The following is a 14809-nucleotide window of genomic DNA, read 5'->3' as shown; positions in this document are numbered from 1 at the left end:
TTCAAGTCTATGTTACAATTTGTGTACCTATCACTATTTTTGAACTACTACTTTTTTTTCTTTTTAAATTATAGAAATATATTTGAAATTTGTTATAATATTTAGTATTAATCTTATATGAACTTATGTAAACCAATTTTTACATAACATAGGTCTATACGTACCTAAGGTTTATATCTTCATGGAGGGAAATTTTTTAAAGTTCGGTATATTATTGAAAAAATTAAAAATTGATTATAAAATTAAAATAAGGTAAAAAAATTAAAATAAGGAAAAAATTTCTACATCCCCCTAAGAAATTACCAAATAAAGTCTTAAATAAAAAAAAATCTTATTTAGGATTTGAATTCTTGGATTTAAACCCTAATACAAACGTTTTTAATAAAATGTATCCTAATCAAAGAATTTGGAATTTGGATTTCTTTTTTGTTTTTCAAAAAAAAAATGAAATTCCAAATAATTGATTTTAGAATTCAAGTTTTAGATTACATTAATTTTTAATACATAGAAAATATTTATATTAATTTTAAAATTATTAAAAATACAAAAGTAGGTTGAAATAAATATACTTTTTAAATTCTCAGAAGGGTAACTGACCAAGCTATTTTATTTTATTATTTTTAAATTATATGTTTTTTATTTTTAAAATACCTTTTCCCTTAAAATTTAAAATTAAATTTTATTTCTCATTATTACGATGCAATACTGTAGGATGATAATGTATATTAGGGTAAATTACATCTAAATTTTAAATTTTCTTTTAATTTGGGTGAGAGATAGTCATTTTGGAGAAGGTCTTATGTGGTTTAAAAATATTTCTAGAGGTCCATAAAATTTACTTTGTTTATTTGAGAATCTTATCCAAAAACATTTTTAGATCTTGATAGGTCATTTGGTATAAGTAATCTATGAAGTATTTCAACTCTTATTAGCCAAAAGAATACAAGCTACGCAATTTAGTCGAAAATTTAATAACTTTGAAATGAAAGAAATGAAAAGCATGGAACTTGCATAACAAAAGGAGATGTAAAAAGAACTTGCATAACATCAAGTGAAGAAACGAACTTGCACATAAATGGAGAAGAAAATAGAAGAGAAGTGAAGAGAACTTGTATATCAAGAACGGATGCAAGGAGAACTGGTCTTTCCTTTGATGAAGAGAAACTAGGGAAAAGAAGCCTTCCCTCAAATCTAAAAAATCCACCTTGAAGCTTCAAGTCATGAGATGATGAAGATGAAAAATGGAGAAGAAGAAGAAACAAAGAAGATGAAGAAGAAAACCAAGAAGAAAGGGAAGAAGACTTGTTGGTAGAGGGAAAAAAGAGAGAAGAAGAATAATTGAGAGACAAAAGAGAGGAAAATGGGAAAAGAGAGAGCCACACGTCTTTTGCCATAGTACCATTTTACCCTTCACTTGCACACAACCACAATTATTATTATGCCCATTTTGGACATTTCACAATTAATTATATTTCTATTTAAACTTATCTCACCATATTGCAAATGGACTCAAACCCAACCCATTAATCAAAATCACATAATTAGGCCCAACTCACCTAAGACCCAAAAAATTTATTTTCCAACTTGCCCAACCCATTTCATTTTAAATATACAACCCACACATAGTTTAGGCCAAATTCATTTAAAATGGGTTTTTATTTAAAATTTTAGCCATCCGATATCTTTGTGCTTTTCACATTAGCCCATCCATATTCAATAAACTCAACTCATTTTATTAAATTTTTAATCTTTAAATTTTTTTATAAACCAACACACACACATATATATATATATATCTATACACTAAAATAAAATAAAAACATTAATCATGACATAGACTTAATAACAGATCGTTACAGTTTTTCCCCCTTCCCTTCAAATAATTTGGTCCCTCAAATTCATGCTTGGTCATACAAACAACTGGAGAAAGAGATACCTCATCTCATTCTCGAGCTCCCAAGTAGCCTGGTTTGGAGAGTGATGTTGCCATTGGACATACACAAACAAAATCGTCTTGTTTCTCAATATTTTCTCATTTTGCTCCAATAAACCAATGGCATTTTCTCATAAAAAGCATCTTCTCTGACCTCTATGGTTTGATAGTCAATAATGTGCTGGGAGTCTAGCACGTACTTCCTTAACATAGATACATGAAACATATTATGCAGGCCCGCCAACTGAAGGGGTAAGGCCAACCTATAGGCCAAAGATTCAACCCGCTCTAAAATCTCAAAAGAATCAACATAGCGAGGATTGAGCTTGCCAGACACCCCAAATTTGCGCACACCCTTTATAGGTGTCACCCTCAACCATACATGATCGCCCATATCAAATTTCAAGTCACGTTGTCTCCTGTTCGCGTGACTCTTCTACCTATCGTGGGCTTCATTCATTCAGGCCCTAATGGTTAGGATCTTTTCTGTCATTTATATAATGATCTCGGGTCCCAACTATGCTCTATCTCCAACATCCTCCTAACGAATAGGTGACCTACACGACCTACCATACAATGTCTCATAAGGTGATATCCCAATACTCGCGTGATGACTATTATTGTAGGCGAATTCCACCAACGGTAAATGATTGTCCCAACTACCAAGGAAATCCAATATGCTTGCCCTAAGCATATCTTCCAGTGTTTGGATCGTCCTCTGTGTCTTCCCATCAGTTTGCAGATGAAGGGTAGTACTGAATCTCAACTTCGTCCCTAAGGCACCATGTAGAGCCTCCCAAAAATGCGAAGTGAAACGAGGATCACGATCTGACATAATATTGGACGAAATGCCATGTAGTCTCACGATCTCTTCAATGTATATCTTCACCAAACGGTTCAGAGGGTAAGTCTTCTTTATCGACAAGAAGTAGGCTGATTTAATCAGCCTGTTAACTATCACCCATATAGTGGCATGCCCTTTTATCGTCCTAGGCAAACCTATCACAAAGTCTATGGATATATTATCCCACTTCCACTCCGAAATAGGTAACAACTGTAAGAGATTGGCTGATTTTTTATGTTCCGCCTTAATTTGCTGACACACCGCACACTACGAAACATACCTTGCCACATCTCTTTTCAAGCTATCCCACCAAAACTGTTGCCTGAGATTGAATAGTGTAACGGGACTTGTGAGTTTTTAAAAAAATTCCATTCCTAATCTCTGCATCATCGAGAAAACAAATCCGCCCCTGAAATACCAACATGTCATCACCCTTCTGACTGAATCCCACTGAGGAAAACTTTTCCACATCTTCCAAAATCTGGGCCAATTTCACATCATGGGGCTGCTGAGCTCAAATCTGCTCAATCAATTTAGACTACACCCTTATATAGGTATAATACACGATAAGCCTCTCTTCAGGACTAGAGATAGACATCTTACCTATTTGCCTCAATAGCGTCTGGTCCTGGACCATCATAGCTGTAACGCCCCGCCTTTTTCAAGAGTGTTAAATAACTTAAGAATTTCGGGAATATATATATATATTTTTCTTCATAAACTCAATATAAATCATTTCCCGATAATCCCGATCTACCTTCTCAGCATACCAAAATAAAAATCAAAAAGCTAAAACAGGTAATCATCATAAATGCGGAAGCTAAAATCGAAACCTGATATGGTACAGAATCGAAATCTACTTTAATAATAAAATAAGAATCTATACCATTACATCTTCAAATACTTAATTACATAGAGACTCATCATCAAGAGATAACAATTAAATACCTTAAAAGATACAACTTAATGATACCTCAAAAATACATTAAACCATAACAATTATACAAGATCATTAATATAATAATATATCCTGAATCCTCATGAAGAAACAAATACTGGGACAACTCGCCAAACCCATCAACCATATCATCACGTGTCGTTACGTCTCAATCATCTCCTTGCCATATCTGCAAGTCATAACTGGAACGTTTGAATGTTCTAGGGGCATAACCCGATTAGAAGATGAATCTTCTAGTGAGAGTTTAAAAACATGATACATGAATGTATGATGCAAATAAATGAACAAACATTGCCATAGTGTAACTTCCCAGGCCCAGCTCGGCACGGAATTCTAGGCAAAATCTTGGCACATTCGGCAAGATAATTCTAACGTTATTCCATCAATTACTCTCGGGGAATTACGGCTACACTCTTAGGGTGACATCCCATTCCCATGCATAAATATCAATATGATAATAATATCGTGCCATGCAAATATCACGACTTTCCATGTAATATGACAAAATGAATCATATCTTTCATAAATATCATGCATATATAAGCAATCATATCTTTCATAAATATCATGCATAATAAACAATCATATCATATAGATAGGATAACTCATCTTTAGAGATAAACTCGAATTTCTCGAAAAGTGTGCATCGCCTCGATATTCGTGCCTGACCTTGATTTTCGTGCCAACTCTCGAAAGTTGCACCAATCATTTTTCCTCGAGCACATAATTCATAAAAGGCATATTTAATCACTAAATATCTCAATATTCTATTTTCTTCCTATTTTCCTTCATTTTCTTCCATTTTGCCTTCTAAAAATCCAAATAAATACCATTGAGACTATTTTCTCAAATCAATTTCCACAAAAATTCATAATATCATATGAACTTCAAAGAAAAATTACTGAACTTACTCAGATGCTGCGTTTTCATGTAGAACGAGGCTATTTGGTGCAAAAATCGAGACATTGGGATGGCAAACACCAAAAGTTTTTACACAAACCCTCGTAACATATTTTTCTCCATTTTCGGACATTTTTTCACATTTTTCCAAGCCCTCACGCGCTGGCGCGTGGTTTGCGCGTGATTACCAGCGCGTGCAGGCTATGCACCGATCATCTCCCCGGCCATAGCACACCGAAGATTGGAGATTCTGATGCCATCTTTTAGCCCTCTTTGAGTCGATCCATATGGCCAAGTTTGCCCCCGAAAGGAGCACCGGAAGGCCTCCGACTAGCCTCTTGAAGTCTCGGCCTAGGCACATCGTGTCCTTCTCCGGCGAAGCTCGAAACTCTACCAAACATAAACCAAAACTCTACAAACTTTCTAGAATTGCTCCTCAAGCTATGGGTAACAAAAGCCCTTTATTTTGGAACCTTAATTCATTTGATTTCGTGGCCAACTTGAAGCTTCAAGTCCTCCCATTTTTGGCCTTCATGGACACCTATTTATAGGCGAATCCGAACCCTCAAACGCCCTTGCTCGGCTAACCAAGGCCTTAAGAGCTTCTACCTCCCTCATATGGCCCTGGAACGAGCCCTTACCGACCACAAAAAGCAATTTGTAGGCACTCGATCACGAGACCACTTTCGATCGCTTTTTCTTGCTTTTTCGGCCAACCTAGTGGCCCTTGTCGGCCCATGCCTTTACAAAAGATGCTCCCCCGACCATCTCTCGTGCAACCCTGTGGCCAAAATCGACCGTGGCCAACCGGCCATGTGCTGGTCATTGGCCAAACTTTTGGCTTTTTGCTCTTTGGCCCCTTAACTTTTGGCTTTTACCTTTTTGGCCCTTTTCACTTAGCTCCTGAACTTTCCATGATTGCATTTAAGACCTTCAAGTCCTAAAACATCTATTTGACCCCTGAAGATTCTGAAAAAAAAAAACATCGTTTTGACCTCCCTCTAGCAATTTCAAAAAATTGTACTTAGGTTCGAATCTTCGTTTTGCTCCTAAACCCTTTCGTTTCTTCCCAAAACCGCTAAAGGATTATTCCTTAAGAAAAATTGAAACCCCGTTAAGCTTTCGTTGACTTCCTGAAAGTCGCCTTCAATGATTCGATTTTGCAGCCTAAATGGCAGTTACATTTTAGCAGTACTAAAAATCGTTCCCGATTCGATTTCTTTAGATACCATAAATCCTATCTCGGGATGCTCGTTAATGCCACATCATTTTTCTTTGGCATCTCGGCTTCAGGGCATTCCCTATAGTCGATTCTGTAACACCCTGTTTTTCTCTTATCGAGTATGTCACTATGCTGGGGCCCAAAATATACATAACTTAATTTTTCTTTCTTTCTCGGTACACAATTTAAACCTTAAGTATTGAATTCCAAACGAAACCCCTAGCAAATCATTCACAATATATGGAAGCGATAATCGAAACCTAATATGGTACATATCTGAATTCACCTTATATTATATCATAAAGAATCCGTACCATATATTACATCATATTCTCAAATATAAAATACATGGAGATTCCATAAACATTCTAACAAGACTAATCATCAATAAAGCATAAGCTAAAACATATCCGAATCAGCTCGCTGAGTCCATTGGCCATGCCATCACGTGCCGTCTCATCTCAACCTATTTTTTGCCTAAGTTGCAAGTCTAAACTGAAACGTTGAATGTTCTAGGGTCATAACCCATTAGAAGATGAAACTTCTAGTGAGGGTCCAAAATATATATATATATATATATACGAATGCATGATACATAATATGATCAACATGTTCCCTTAATGTAACTTCCCAGACCCACCAGCCCGGCACAGAATCCTAGGCAAATCCCGAACCTCTGCAGGATAAACTTAACATTATTCCATCATTGCCCTAGGAGAATTACGGCTACACTCTGGGGGTGACATCCTATTCCCATGCACAAATATCAATATGACAATAACATCATGTTATGTAACTTCGCTACTTTCCATGCAATATAACAAAATGAATATTGTATTCATAACAACATGCATGTATAACAAACATATCATGAATATAAGTTCTTGTGAGAAAACCACTCACAAAAGCATATTTAGGATAAAATTACTCATCTTTGTCCAAAGATCAAGACACCTTGAAAAGCACGCATCACCTCGATATGCGTGCCCAACCTCGATTCTTGTGCCAACTCTCAAAAGTTGCACCAATCACATAATCTCGATCATCTCGATCATCTCAATCAAAAAAAATGATATTTAATTATTAAATATCTCAATATTCCATTTATTTCCTTTTTTCTTTCATTTTCTCTCATTTTTCCTTCTAAAAATCTCAATAAATACCATCGAGATTTTTTTCTCAAATCTAATTCCACAACAATTCATCATAGGCTATGAACTTCAAGGAAAAAATACTGGACTTATTCGGATGGTGTTTTTTCACGCAAAATGAGGTTCTTTGATGCTAAAATTGAGACATTGGGAATCCCAAACCCAGATATTTTTGCACGAACCTCCATAAAATAATTTTATGGAATTTCTAACATTTTTTTTCAGAATTTTACCAAGCCCCACGTGCTCGCACGCGCTAGGGCGACTAGGCGTGCATGAGATGCAGGGCGTGACCGGCATGCGCCAGTCGTCTTCTCTAGTGACGGTCGTGTCGGCAATCTGGGCTGACTCCACCTTCTGATTCTCCTTCCTCAATCAATCCATATGGCATAACCCACGGCCTGAAAAGAGCATTGGAGCACGGCCAACCAATCATTTGAATGCTCGGTCAGGCGGACCGTCATTCCTTTGCTGACGACCCTCGAACAACCATCAAATGTGCACCAAAACGCTCCAAATTTTTCAGATAGATTCTACACCTCATGGGCTTCAAAAGCCCCTTATAATGGACGGCCAATTTGAAGCTCAAAGTTATCCAATTTTTAGCCTCCCTCAATGTCTATTTATAGGCAATACCGAACGCCTAAAGGCCCTTGGTCGACCAACCCATGAGCTTTAGAGCTTCACTCGCCCCTGGATTGAACTGGAACCGACCCAAGCTGACCACAAAAAGCGATTTGCAGGCGTGCACCACTTTGGCCAACTTTCGACCGCTTTTTCTTCAAATTCTGGCCACCACAATGGCCCTTGTCGGCTGATGATCACACCCACGTGATCCCTAAGCAACCCTTGTTCCATCCCTGTGGCCGAAATCGCCATAGCCGACCGGCCATGTGCTGGTTAGAATTGGCCATGCTGCAATCTTTGAGTTTTTGCACTTTTACCCCACTGATTTTGGTTTTCTCATTTTGACCCTCTTTCACCAAACCCCTCTACTTTTGATAATTTCTTTCAAGACCCTCAAGTCCTAAAACATAAATTTGACCCCCGAGAATTCCAAGAAATCATTGTTTTGACCTCCCTCTGACAATTTCAGAAAACTGCACTTAGGCTCGAACCCTTGTTTTGGCCTAAAACCTCTTTGTTTCTTCCTGAAACCACTGAAGGGTTATTTTTTATGAAAAATCGAAGCCCCCTCAAGTTTCCATTGATTTCCCGAAAGTCGTTTATAATAATTCGGTATTGTAGCCTAATTGGCAGTTGTATTTTAACTGTACCGAAAATTGTTCCCGATCTCATTTATTTCGATGCTATAAATCATGCCTCGAAATACTCATCACGACCATATCATTTTCCTTGGGTGTCTCGGCTTCAGGGCACTCCCTGCAGTCGATTCGGTCATCTATATAAATTACTGTTATACCCTTCATTTATTCTTAAATTCCATTTTTCCCCCAAGATAATTTACCCTTGAGTCCTTTAGAATTTCTCGGGTATTACAGATTCGGTCTTTCATACGGTAATAAATTACCCTTATACCTTCAATTTATCTAAAATTTTATTTTTTGCCCCAAGATAATTTACTCTTGAGCCCCTTTGAAATTCTCGGGTATTACAATAGCTGTTATGAAAGCTCCCTTTTGACTAAGCGCATCGACCACCATATTGGCGTTTCTCGAGTGACATAAAATTTCACAATCATAGATCTTGAAAAGCTTTATCCATCTGCTTTGCCTCATATTTGAATCATTCTAGGAGAAGAGATATTTTAAACTTTTATGATCTGTATAAATCTCCACATTCTCCGCGTACAAGTAATGTCTCCAAATCTTTAGTACAAATACGATTTCTGCCAATTCTAAGTTATGTGTAGGATAGTTCATCTTATGTTTCTTCAACAGTCCCATTACCAATAAGTCAAGCCATTAACTTTTTCCACTTTCTTGACAATTACCTACAAATAGCACATATAAACCATAAAAAATCATTACTCTCATAAAACAATTATCTCATCCTAGGCTATATCACTTAGGCCCACTAACGGATCGTTACATTATTGGTTAGGGAAACTCATATTGGGGTCTCTTTGGAGGAGGTTTTGTTCACTTGTTCTAGTTTCCCAACCTCTCATTGGTCATCTTGATAAAAGATTCTTTTTCCCTTCTTTCCTTTCTTTTCTATTGTTTTTTCTATTTTCTCTCTTCTTGTTCAACTCTTTTGAGTGGGAGACTATCCCTTGATCTCCTATTTCTAGGACACATAATTTTTCTCATAAAGAAGTTAATTAACTTGAGCAAATTTTAATTTATTTTTGTTTTTTGAAATTTTTTTTCTTAAAAAATATCTCTATGTGCACATTAAAAAAAGGAAAAGAGGAAAAAAAATAACAAATCAATGAAAAGTGATTTCCAAGCCATCCCAATAGTCAAAAAGTCTGCCCAAAACAGCCACTTGCTGCATTGGGGTCATGGGGTCCCTTTCTTAGAATGAGATACTACACATGATTTAGGGAAGTCTGTCCCATGTTCACAAGACTCAAACTCTCAGACCTTAAGTTCATTAATGCAACTATTTACTATTAAAATATCACTTTAGTGATAATAATTAGTGATTTTGATTATTTATTTTTTTTATACATATACTTATTTAAAAAATAAAATGAACATTGTTGTTGTCAAATTACAACAATAATATTTATTTATCTAGAGATCAGCTTGAGCAAAAGTATCTGTCAATGTCAAGGGTCTAAGGTATCATTCGTGAGGCTTCAACGGATCCAGATTGGGTCGGAGTAAGAATTCAACAAGGCCTGGGTCTGGAATAGTCTTTAGAATCTTTTCTGACAAGCGACGTGGGACCCTGATGGGATTTTCAATAGATTGGTCTTCTAAGGTTAAGGGAAACCCGTCCAAAATTTAGCTTGCGGGCACAACAACAGTTAGAAGGCCACGCGGGGGAATTTCTCGCGCGGGCCCTCCGACGGCCAAGTTAGACAATATTATGAGAAATACGTCCAATGCATGTCGTAGATAATATGCATGACATTATTGATATGTGCATAAATGCTTGTGTTTATGATGATGAATAGTTGTTGGTGAATAGTTACTCTTTTATGAATATCACTATTCAAATAATTGACTGGGTCTTGATTAAAATCGACCGGCCCCAATAATTGACTAGGTCTTGATTAAAATCGACTGGCTCTTAATAACGAATAGGTCTTGATTAAAACTGACTGGTTGGAGAATCGATTGGGTCTTGATTAAAATCGACTGGGTTCTCATTAAAATTGATTGGCTCTAGAGAACCGACCGGATCTCGATTAAAACCGACTGGCATCTGATTAAAATCGACTGGGCCTTGAATCGATTGGATCTTCTTTAGAAACGACTGGGTCTTGATTAAAACCAACTGGCCTTTAGCAATGACTGGCTTAAGAACTGATTGGCCCTTAAGAACTGAGTGACCCTTTGAATGCTTGAGAACAAAACAGAGTTTTTATTCCTCCCAAAGATGAATCCCCCAAATGAAGAGACAAGCCGCCTACTTATAAAAGAGAGAGCGAGGGAGACGTTGCAGTCATCCTTGGGAAACACGTGGCAACCATCGAGAGCTTCTCGAATGACATATTCTCAAGTTATTCCTCTCGGGATTTAAGATAGCATGGGGTTAAGAATCGAGTTAGACTCACTCGGTTTAATGGAACCAAGTGGGTCTTGATTGTGACCACCTAAGGGTGGCCACAATTTAAAAGAAATGGGGCCTCTTGGCCCCCCTTGTCTTGAACCGCGTGGAGGCCCCCCCCCCCCCCCCCCCCCATGTGCTCCCCAATTGCTGCTTGACTCTTCTTTGAATTGTTTAGTTGCCGTGTGGTCCAATTGCCTCTAATTCCATGCCTGCTATTATATATATAATATTCATGACTTGCTGGACTTCCAATTGTTTAATAATATATATTCACGTTGCATCAATTGTGTCTTCACGTGAAGGGCTTCAACTTCAATTGCCAAGACTCCACTAATTGTTTAATTGATTAAATATTTCAATTGCCAAGCTTCATCTCATCTTAATTTGCTTCTTTGAATTGCCGAGTGGGGCCCTTGTTGGATTAATTAATTGGGATGAGACTTGGGCCGCCTTTTCCTCAATTGCCAATTAATCTTCCTTTTCCTCAATTGCCAATTAATCTTCAAGCATCAATAATTTAACCCTCAAATGCAAACTTCATATTTTAATGTTGTTGCTGGGTTCCGGCTTACTTCCACGGGTCTTTTGGCAGGGCGTATCAACAATAATAAACTTCATATTCAAGATAAAAGGGGATGAGTGTAAATGGTTGGAAGGATACAGTGGCATTGGGTTGGGGTCTACCTTGCAAATGGTTGGTTGTCCCTTTTGACATAGAAAAGTCTTCTCTGTCACATAGAGTAGCTGCTTGGAAGAAAAGTAAGGCTTTTTCTCTTTGTTTTTAGCTTGTTTTGAGTTTTTAATTTTTTAAAATACTGAAAATATATATATATTTTTGGCTATTTTTGAAAACATAATTTTAAAAATAACTAAAATTTTTGTAAAGAAAACCCAAAATAAGGGTATTTTCAATGAAAATACACTAAAAAGTGAAAAACACAGAAAACAGTCTCACCCCCCATCCCTCAAAAATCTTCTCAAGCATTGACTATTGATCGCCCGCCCCGCCATCTCCATTCCATATCTGGTCGGTGTCACTGGCAAACATAGGCCTTGCTTCCTTCTCCGTCGTAGGTCATCGTCTTGGTCGCCATCGTTGTTCTTCATGTCGTTCGCCATTCGATAGTTTAATGCCACTGCCATGGTCGACTAGTTGAGTTGCTCATTCTCGGCCATGGCGTTGGTCTCCTCCCCTCTTTCCTTTCAAACAAAAACCTCCGTGGCCGTTGTTTAGGAAGAAAGTCGACGGCTAGAGCCGGTGCGATGATGGATGAAGAAAGAGATGGGGCGCTCGGCCATGGCATTGGTCCTCTCCCATTTCCTTTCTCATCTCCTTTGTTTGCGATTTGTTTTTTTTGTTTTGTGTTATTTGGTTTTTTTTTATTTTATTTAAATATTAACTGAATATATGATATGATTTTTTTATTAATTCTTTAATGATATTTTTAAGATTTTGATTTTGTGTTTTATTTTATATGAATTTTATTTTATAGTTTAAAGTATTTGAATCAAATTTACAATTTACTAATAAATGTTTACAATTTATTTTGAATCAAATTCATTAAATAAAATATCATAATAACAAAAAAGAAATTATTTTTAAAATTTCAAAGTAAACGTATTTTCTAGTTTTCTGTTTTAGAAAATAGTTTTTCAAAATGACAAAAATAACATGTTTTCAAAAATCTCAAAATAGACACTCAAAACACAAAATTCAAATGAATTCAAAATTCAAAACTAAAATACAAAAAGAACACCACTGTAGCTTTTGTCCTATTCTGTTTTCTTATATATTTTTACTTAAAAATACATAAATATGCTCAAAAACTAAATGATGCATCAACCTTAGGCACCCAATTTGTCACACATATATATATATATATAAGAAATTATTATATTATTCTCATTGGGTAACATAATATTTGTTTAATACGGGCAAAATCAGAGGGGGACGTGGGTCCCACCACTCTTTTCCTCCATGTTTGCATCAAACAAAATTGATGCGAACAATAGAATTAAATTTCATGTATATATATAATAAATTAACAAAAACAAAGAGAATTATAAAACCGTGTAAGAATTACTAGTCTAAAAGATCACCTCCATCTAGAGAAAGAAGGGGAGAAGCATCGTTGGTCACTGCCATGGGCAGGGCTGGCCCTGAGATTTTAGTGGTCCTAAGCGAAACTATATATAGAGCTTTTTATATTTAAAAATAAAATTACATGTAACAAATACGAATAAAAGTTTTTACAATATAAAAATATTCAAAATTATCACAAGAATAGTTTAAAATTCATAATATTTCACTTTAAATTTACTCTTCTAGCATTTTTAGATGAAAAATCAACAAATATTTTCTAGTAGACATAATAAATCAATTCAAATATGAAAATTAATACAATATCAAATTCAAATGTAATTGAGAAACAATATAATTTAGTTAATAGAATAACAAAATCACGAAAAATAGAAGAAATTAATTGCATTTTCAAGATTTTCCATCACCCACAAAACAACCCAGACCCACAACTACCAAAATTTTTGAGAACTTAGTATGTACTTTTTTTCTCATTAAAAACAATTTTTGAGAACTACCAAAAGTTCTGTATATATAAATAATAAATTAACAAAAATAAAGAGAATTATCAGACCGCATAAGAATTATTGGTCTAAAATATCACCTCTATCCAGAGAGAGAGAGAGAGAGAGAGAGAGAGGGAAAAGCATCGTTGGTCACTGCCATGGGGAAGTTGGCCTAAAAGCTTTAAGCCAGAGACGTTGATTGCTTCTTAGTATAAATCGGTCTTCTTCTTCACTCTTCCCCCAGGAAGGAAAAATGGAGGAACTGCTTTTGTTCGGTGCTGCACAATTCATTCTGTCCAAGCTAGGCAGACTTCTAGCCGAAGCACTCTTCTTGGCAAACGGAGATCCGAATTGACTTACATTAAGTAGGAGAATTATCCCCCCAGAGTGTGTTTTCGCGTCATCATTTAAATTTTTTTTCTTGAAAATATTTTTCACAAAGGCCATTTGTCAGTCCTTATGATTTTAACATCTTACTTTTTAAACCTTCATTCGTTTGACCTTTTATTTTCTCAAAATTTATTAAAGATTATTTTTTTTTTGCGATACTTAAGAATGTTTATCTCTATTAAACTTATTTTTCTATCTAAACTTTTGTGTTTGGTTTAATTTATCAAGATAGAGTCTTTGTGTGAGCATTTATTTTCACGAATTGAACTTAATTTAATTTATAACTCATATTAAATAGTCTAAATTTTTTATTCATTTTGAAATGTAGAGTTTTAAAGGAAAATAAAACCTTTTTTTTGCATTCCAATAAGAAATATTTAGAAATCCTTAGAATAAATTTCTAAATTATTACAACCCAATATATGAACAACATAAAAAACCTTCGTTTCCACCAAAATGAAATGATGTATCTTAAAAGAAAACTTAGTTCGTACAACGAGATATGTTTGATACACTCGATATCACCAAAATAAAACCTATGCATGCTTTTAGTGTGTCACATAAAAACACATATAGTGTTTACAAAACATAACATGCCACAAAAATTATGAAACTTCTAACTCGTATGCCTCAAAAACTTCATTTTCCTTTAAAATCACTTGCCTTGCTTGGAATGTTTAAATATTCTAAGGAATGAAGACAAGTTAAAAGATGAACTTTCTAAGTGAGGAGCGACCTTGTAAAATAAAATATTTATATAAAATATATGCATGAAAAAAAATGCAAGTATCTACAATGTGACGACACTTGTGACCATGCCAGCATCATTCTAGGTATCTACTCAATGAAAACTGATTTTCAAGCCATCGCAACAGTCAAAAAAAGACTGCCCAAAACAGTCACTTGCTGCATTGGAGTCATGGGGTCCCTTTCTTAGAATGAGATACTACACGTGATTTAGGAAAGTGAGTCTAATGTCCACAAGACTTAACTTCATTTGTTTGATTGAAATTATTTTTTATAAAAAATATCATATTAATAAAAAAATTATACTTAAATATTTAATTACTTAATATTTAAATATAAATATAAATATAAATATAAATTATATCATCCACGAATCATTACTTATTAATTT

General features: G+C 35.4%; 2 protein-coding genes across 5 annotated transcripts in view; both read left to right on the top strand.

Moving 5' to 3' along the window:
- LOC127788343 (disease resistance protein RGA2-like) overlaps positions 1 to 14809 on the top strand; it is a 55358-nt gene that overhangs the window by 16352 nt on the left and 24197 nt on the right. The gene's annotated exons all lie outside the window — the stretch shown is intronic.
- Positions 1 to 14809, top strand: part of LOC127788344 (putative disease resistance protein RGA1) — a 56318-nt gene that overhangs the window by 33450 nt on the left and 8059 nt on the right. The window lies entirely within an intron of this gene.

The sequence above is a fragment of the Diospyros lotus genome, chromosome 13 (assembly GCF_014633365.1).
Source record: "Diospyros lotus cultivar Yz01 chromosome 13, ASM1463336v1, whole genome shotgun sequence".
Lineage (NCBI taxonomy): Eukaryota > Viridiplantae > Streptophyta > Magnoliopsida > Ericales > Ebenaceae > Diospyros > Diospyros lotus.
Note: the sequence above shows the minus strand (reverse complement) of the source record. Positions and strands in the feature narration are given on the sequence as shown.